Below are 8302 nucleotides of genomic sequence, written 5' to 3'. Positions count from 1 at the left end.
TCCGGCAGACAGTACTCTATTTATTTCTTGGAGAGTAATTAAATTGTTGTATTCTTCATTTCCCTCTCCACTTGTTGGAAGTCTGTTTTTCGGCAATACTTTTGTATTTCAGGAATGACTGCGTATAGTGAGATGTAACTACAAACTGCAGCGAAGTGTTCCCCCAAAATGTCTGCCTGTTCTCCTATGCTTGCTTGTATACCAGGTGTTGTTAGAAGAGGAATTGTGAGCGGTGAGAAGTTGCCATTTAATTTTCGAACCTGCTCCCACATTTTGTTATGTGATTTGACGGTTTATAGATGAAAAATAACTGCCAAGACGCTTTCTCGGCACTGCGGCGGACGTACCGAGCTCTGCCTCTTGCCTTTTTAAAACGTACGAGGCTATCATGTGTAGGTTACCTGCGAAATTTACCCCAAGCTCTATGTTGTTTTTTTCTTCCTTGTATGCTTCTGCCCACCACACTTTGTGTTTTTGCCGCACCTCTAATGAAGACTTTGGAATAGCTAATAGTGCGGCAGTAATTATACAATTCGTGAACATTTCGTTTATCTCATCGATGCTGAGGTTTTCTAAAACTATGTCTTCTGAATTGGCTTGTGCTGTAAAAATTTCCCAGTCTGCTAAATGCAGCTTCCAACGTCGCGGTTTAGTTGGGATGATTTCTGGTGCAGATGTCTTATTAACTTATTAACACAGGAATGTAATCACTGCCATATGTGTTGTTGATAACATCCAATTTAAAATCGTTAACAACAGATGAAGTAACAGTCGATTCACAGAAGTCAATCACTATTCCAGAAGCTGGTTGCGCATCACGCGATTCGGAGTCATTGCTCTGTATGAATCATGCCGGAATTATGGACAGCGCATGTTGAAAAACAAAATACATTTCACCGAGTTTTAGCAGCAGTCTACTCCGCTTTTAAATATAGCAACACTAGCACTTTTTCCTGGCACTGGAGTGCTTGTGTGTCAAGTTTTCGCTGCATCTTTGTTGTTTTGTACTGGGGCTGCCATGTTCATTCCGGGACACAGTCATCTAAAATGGGGCAGCTGACGATACTGTTATTTCCTTGTACCTGTTGAACAACACACCCACTTAAGTAACTGCTGCGACAGCAACGCAAACAGAATGCGTATAGTCCATCAGTCTATTTTTACAGCAGACATCAGTCTGACGCAAAAGATCTTGCTACCATCATGAGCCAACGCAAAAGAAACTGTAGTGAATCATACGTCATGTCTTCACGACCTCTATTTTGACCTCTCAAACCAACTCCCTCGCAAGAAGGTTGGAAAGCAGCGGCTGCAACAGCTGCTGCCTGATCCCACAGCCCACTGTACACTTTCCAACTGCCGCTAGACGAGCAGAGCATCACTCAAGTGACTTTCATATACAGTAGAAGCTCGTTAATTCGAACTTCACGGGACCGGTAAAAAAGTTTGAATTATCCGATGATCGAATATCGAATGGCCTCGAAAAAACTGATAAGAACCATTTGAATTATGGTATGCGTACCGTATTTACTCGTGTAACGAAGCCACTCGCATAATGAACCCACCCACTCCCGATTCTTGCCTAGGAATTTCAAAAAAAGCGTCAGTCGTTTACAGTTCCCTCTGTTGCGCACAGTCACGGACCACAACGTATTTCTTGGCAGTGCGCCAGGGTGCTGCGCTGCGATAACATCACGGTGTGTTTACCTTTTGACGTTAGCACTAGCAAGAGGGAGAAGCAAACTTCGCAGAGTGCCAGCGCTTGTCCGGTTGTGCAAGCCTCGTTTTCAGTGCATTCACCTTAAGGGCGCCCATAGGAGCGAACTTGCGCTGCGGATTTTGAGCGGCGCGGCGGAACGCCGATGCAACGCCGCCGTGCAGCGGCACAAGCGGCGGAAAACGGCCGCCTGCCGCCAGGATTTCGAAACTGCGTGATTTCATATGCTGAGTAAAATGCTGAAAAGACAAGCTGTGCATTTACAATTAAACTATTATTTATTTAATGACGACAAAGAGGGCGAATTATCCTTCGCGGCCCCTTTCTGAACCAAAATAATTAACCTGTTTGAACCTGCGGCGCTTCTTGACGCCAACCGACGCGTAGTGGCTAAGCCTAGCAGCCTTGAAAATCCAGAAGCATTCTGAAAATCTGGCGCGATTCATCGCTAAAAATTTGTGCTGCGGACATCTTCAGACAAAGTGGAAAGCTTCGTGCGACTTTTGTTTCCCGTGAACATGAGGCACAGTGTAGCGGCAACGACGAGTTCGTGGTGAAACGAGAGGCTGCTTCGGCAGGCGCAGCCTTGTTGTAGAAGCGGGTGGAAGCCAGACGCGGTCGCGCCCTGATTGGTCCGCGCTGATAGCCCACGTTGGCCGCTTCCGGCCAGTGGCTGACCTCCGGCCAATGGTAAAAGCCGGCGTCATGATAGCTGCTGACCGGGTGCTTCCGTTGGCGACTGATGGGTGGAAGGATGGACGACACTCGGGAAAGAAAAAAAAATGTTTTTCGCAGGTAATTTGTAGCGCCCGCCCGAAGTAATAGCCTTTCATGGGCGTTAGCGGAGACCGCGCCGACAGTACTTATCCGTATTTCCGAATTAACAGTGCTCGAATTAACGAGTATTTAGTGGCGAGTTTCGGTGGCTGCGCGGAAATGAGGGTAGGCAGCCGCCACCGCGGTCGCCAACCCCTACCCGTCGGCGCCGCCGGCCGCCGCGCCGGTGATGGCGCCATTTAGGCTTTCCCAATCTTTCACGGTTTTATCTGGTTCCCTCTTCTTTCCTCGTTTAGGACGTGCGCAACCTCTATCTATGCGGAGGTGCTTTTTTTGGCCAAGTGCTGTGTGCCAAGCTGCCCAGACGTGGCGGCGCGTAGTTCGCATTATCCGTAGCCGAACCGACTCGCTTTCGAATTAACGGGATTTTTTATGCACATATATCAATGCAGCTTGGCCGGACCAAGTAGTGTAGTTTGGATTATCCGAGAATTCAAATTATCGAGGTTCTAATTAACGAACTTTCATTTTAAAGTCCTCTTTATTGTGTGGATTGGCTCTCATAAGCCTGACAACAATGACCGTAATGCAATTATTTACAAAGTCACAATCTCAAATGGGCCGCATTCCAAAAAAAGGGGGTCGATGGTCACCCGTAAGAGTGACTAAATGCGTGCAGCCATGAAACAAGAACGAGTGGCTTACCTGACACTGAAGCCACCTTTAGAGGGGAAAGCGGTGGATGTATTTTCGTCATTCCCTTAGAGATGGCATTCTTTGACAGCGTACCTGTGAGGCTCCTCTGGGCAAGGGTTTCGTTCCCCCACAGGCACACTGCCAACTGTTTGCAGAATGTGGACCCGCTACCGAATGCTAGCAGGCGATTCCACGAAGCCACTGGAACATAGCTCGCATGCCCTACATGGACCTGAATATGAACACAGAGCACAGATGGTTTTAATGTTTTAAATGCAAAACTCACCCGAAATGAAATGCCAACATAAACATAGTTGCTAGTGATATGACTTTTGATTGAGCATAAAAGCCACATAAAAATGTACAGAATAAGGACCCAGTCTTAGATGCGTTTCCTGAGAAGCACTTTCACATTTTAATTTCTGCTAAAAGTAACCAAGACACATTGCAGGGTTGGAGACAACAAATTTTTGGCTTCCATGTATTTTCTATCAAATGCTGCAGACTAGTTGCTTCCTAAAACATGATACGTGCTGCAGTATTCATGTGTATGGTAAAGAATTAGTTGGTTTGGCGTTATGGGGTTTGACGTCTGAAAGCAACTCAGGCTATAAGAAATATCGGAATGGAGAGCTTCAGAAATTTCTATCAGACGGGGTTCTTGTATATTCCATAATCACATCAGTACTGCACAAAAACAACTAGTTTCATGGGCCCCAGCAGTCAAGACACACCGACTGTTACACTGTCTGCTCTTATTACATGCGCAGTACCGGCGCCTTTAAAATACTAACACACATAGCCAGTACAGCGATATTTAATATCAAGCTAGCAAGGGCCAAAATTCAGTTCTCAGGTCCAAGCGGGCTGCTTTGTTGGAGACCTAGGCACCGCACCTCGTGACTTGCATCCCTTTGGCAAAGACGCCAGTCACAGCAAGAGGCGTAGAATTATGGCAAGTTAGTCAAATTGGTGTTCTTTTTTTGGTATGCGAAGGTCTAAAAAATTAATATATAGCACAGCACCTGCCGTTTACTTCTCTGCAGCTGTGTTCCATGCTGTTTACAGTACAATGAAAGACTCGAAAAGTTTTCTCCTGCATGCTCGGAAACTTAACTGCTTTACAGGCATTGTGGCTTGCCCAAAGCATGCTCTGAACAGTGGCAACATAGTAGGACTCCGTCATGTCTGAATTTGCCGCTGTGGTACAAAACAATTACATGTGGCACAGCGTAAGTTATGTGTTCAACCGTGGAAGATTACAGAAGTAGACACCTTTAGTATGAATAAACACATAGCAGCAAAACATTGCGTCTGCGCGTGCAATGCTATGCAATAATAAAAACAATGCAATCAAGAATCACACGTGGAAAAATCACAGATGATGACAAAGGAAAAACGACTGCAAAGGGGTTACACAACTATATTTTTTTGATCAAAAACCAGGTCTCTTTATCTAGGAGAGACAGATAACGCTTACTTACACGGCTGTCAAGGCCAAGTATGTGCATGTGTGCTGCTTCTAAAATCTCCCGCTCAATTCTAGTCTTTCCCTTTCCTTCGATAATTGTTTGATTAAGCTCCGGGTAGCAACCATTGCATTCCCAGCAATGTCTGGGGAAATTAGCGCCAATTTCACCCTTCAGAGAACGGAAATGTTGCCGCAGTCTATCATTGATATAATGGCCAGTTTGGAAAACGTAAACTCTGCCACACTGCAGTGGAAACTGGTGCACCACCTCAGTGATGCAAGCGGTGCTGCACGGACCGTCCGCCACACGTTTGCAAAGTTGACAACTTGCAGGGGGCGGAGAACACAAGACGGATTTCCTGCTTAGCAGCCACCTTCTTCAGGTTATGTGCCATTTATGAACATAGGGCATAGCCTCTAGCTGGCTTTTGTCAAGGGGGGGCGCTTGCTTCCGCTGGTGCGTCTTGTCCCACAGCTTTCACATCAGCGATTCAGCCACTGCCTGTAGAAGGGGTGGTGACAAGCTGAGGGACAAGACGCGCGGGCGGAAGCGAGCGGCCAGTGCAACTGCCCGTCACATGCTTTTGAGGATTTCTCGAAGCTTAAGTTCAGATTTCATGACAGCACACAACGCCATACACTCGTGTCGTCGTAGCCATATGTGCGCGAAACGCGATCAGCAGTTTGCTCTACAGCCCGCAGCCGCCCAATAACTTCACGTCGTTTCTTCTGCTCCCAAGGAGCCAATATCTGCTGTACATGTGCAAGCAACGAGACGCAGTAGCCCGCAAAGCAGCGTGCTTCCGTGATCCGTGGCCGCGATCCCTTACGACTACGATGAACCTTCCTGTCTAGACTTTTCTAGCGGCCAGCAAGCTGCCCGAGCATGGCAAACAGAAGGCATCCAGTGTCCACTGCCATTATGAAGTCTCAAGAAATCCTTTCTGCCCCGCCGCGGTGGCTCAGTGGCTAGGGCGCTCGACTACTGATCCGGAGTTCCCGGGTTCGAACCCGACCGCGGCGGCTGCGTTTTTATGGAGGAAAAACGCCAAGGCGCCCGTGTGCTGTGCGATGTCAGTGCACGTTAAAGATCCCCAGGTGGTCGAAATTATTCCGGAGCCCTCCACTACGGCACCTCTCTTCCTTTCTTCTTTCACTCCCTCCTTTACCCTTCCCTTACGGCGCGGTTCAGGTGTCCAACGATATATGAGACAGATACTGCGCCATTTCTTTCCCCCCCAAACCAATTATTATTATTATTATTATTTCTCACCTCTGACTAACACAGTACGTGAACAAAAACTAGCGAAATACCACGCACCTCTCCAGCTTCATTCGTGGTCCCCACTGTGTCACCCAGTTGTGCTGTAGGCCATACAGCTGCAAAATAAAGGTGAAAACATGAAAGACAGGTGGATAAAGTAAAAAGCAGCTTACGATACAAGGTTACTGTCAAGATTTTAACATGTGAAATTTCCACCCAGTAGCATATGCGGATCAAAACAATAATCAACCCAAATTTGCAGTTCTGGTTGTATAACAATTTAGCACTACACTGCAGTGGGAGCACTTCTTTTCCACAGGATCAAACCTATAAATCACCCTATCAGATTCAAGTATCTCAAACTAAGCCAGAAACGAACTAATTGCAATTAGAAAGAGGCTCTGACGTTAGTATTTGGTTTCGGTTTTGTGGTTGTCTGTATGGAAACCAGTTTCTCTTAGTCACCACCACAAATATTTAGGACTATTCTGTGCACACAAAAACTATTCCCCACATTGCCCACACTGAATGACTGGCCTTGATGCAATGAAGTTATCAGGGCAAGTTAGAATACCAAAAAATCATTGAAAGCACCAACGCACATGCCCTTAGTCACCTGCCTTGGCAAAGGCTACCAGGACACGGGAGAATAACTAAATCTATTGTCACTTTGGTAAGAACAATAGTTGCGCCGGGAAGCAACCTGCACAAAGAGCAACAGCGGTTGAGCCATGCTGTCCACAGGCCATTGAGGTGCCGTGCCCTCTGATCTAGTCGTAGTCTCATTGCTCCTTTAGTAGTTCTGTTGCCGATGACGTAACACCTTGCGGTTGGCATCCCACGAATGAACAGTTCGTTGTCATGGGGTCAGTGCATATTCAAAAATAACAGTGCGAAAAACGGGGAAGACGGGTAGAAACGCAGGTCTTGCAGACAAACTCACTGGGTGGGCGGACTGGGCACCGACCCTGGCTGTGGAGTATGACTTCAAAAGTCCTCCGGGTTGAAGGAAATAACAATATGTCTCCGCGGCCGGTACTCTTCAGTCACGAGGTCACCATACCGGTGGCGCTTACCTGTACTGGCATCGTGAAGCTGGTACAATTTGTAGCGGCCCAACAACTTGGAGTACTGCCAGCTGGTTCCAATGAAAGGCAGCGACAGTTTGGGGCCCGGAATTCTGGGGCCTGGAACAAGTTCACTCGGTAAGAAGTCGTACAAGCGTCGGCGGACTGTGGCATCTCGAGCACTCTGAAATGGGTCCGCCACCACCGCGGCCCCGATGAGTTCGTCGACTTCTGTAGCTGAGCACCGAGGTCTCCGAGAACGAACGGCGTCTTCAGTGCGGCCCTTCTCATCTCGCTATGTTTGGAAAATACTGTTACAGCGCATGTTGACCGTACAACTGGGCTGCACGCGTGGTACACGCTGGAGCCTCTTTCATATGTGGCCCTTCCATAACAATCGGAGGGGTCACCTGTGGGGCCTGATGTTCTTCAGCTGATGTTTTACAGCAGACTGCTAACCTCGAAAGCATGGCTACATGTAATCCCTCTGTAATGCCCCAAGCCTGGAGGATAAAATAAATGAATACAGAATAAAATTTATAGGCATATATAAACATAGTCACTCATATGTAGATGTATAGATATATCTAAAGAGCGCATTTATTGATGGCTCAAGGCAACCGACGCAGGCAGCAGCCAGGTCGCAGCAGAACAAGACAGCTAGACGGAGGCAACAGCTTCAGCCCGAGACTCCCACTCTAGCCACCAGCGCTGATAACGAAGCGCGGCAATGCTGAGTCATCTTCTCACAATATACCCCTGTTTCACAGAACACTTTCAGAAATAAAAAAATACCGTGCTTGGGGTAAAAATACGGCTTTTGCGGCATATTATTACAAGCGTTGGCGGACACAACAAAACCGGTGAATCGTCTTAAGTAGTAAGCTGGTCAACTCATTCTATATATTTAGCTTTTTAAGTAGGCGAGTTAAGCTTCGCAGCTAAGTTTTCAACAAGTAGAGTTATGCGCCTAGTTATGATTAGAGATATGTAGCCAATCATTAGCAATAGGTATTTCAGTGTTTAGAATTTCCACAGCACGATCACCGTTTTGCGCCATGGCTGGACAAAATTTGGCTTTTTCGGCTAGTTAAGTGTGCAGGAGTGGTTGCTTTGCCTGCATGCTTTCGAAACCGCATGTATTTCGGCACGATGAAACCATATGTTGTAGAGACATAGCGGCGGTGATAATCGCGTTTTCGATATCCTGAGGACCGGTTACAAATCTAATTGCAACTAGGCTTAACTCTACTGTTTAAAAAAGTTAACTGTTAAAAATGAGCAAACCAGCTCACTACTAAGACGATTCA

The sequence above is a fragment of the Amblyomma americanum genome, chromosome 1 (assembly GCF_052857255.1).
Source record: "Amblyomma americanum isolate KBUSLIRL-KWMA chromosome 1, ASM5285725v1, whole genome shotgun sequence".
NCBI lineage: Eukaryota > Metazoa > Arthropoda > Arachnida > Ixodida > Ixodidae > Amblyomma > Amblyomma americanum.
Note: the sequence above shows the minus strand (reverse complement) of the source record.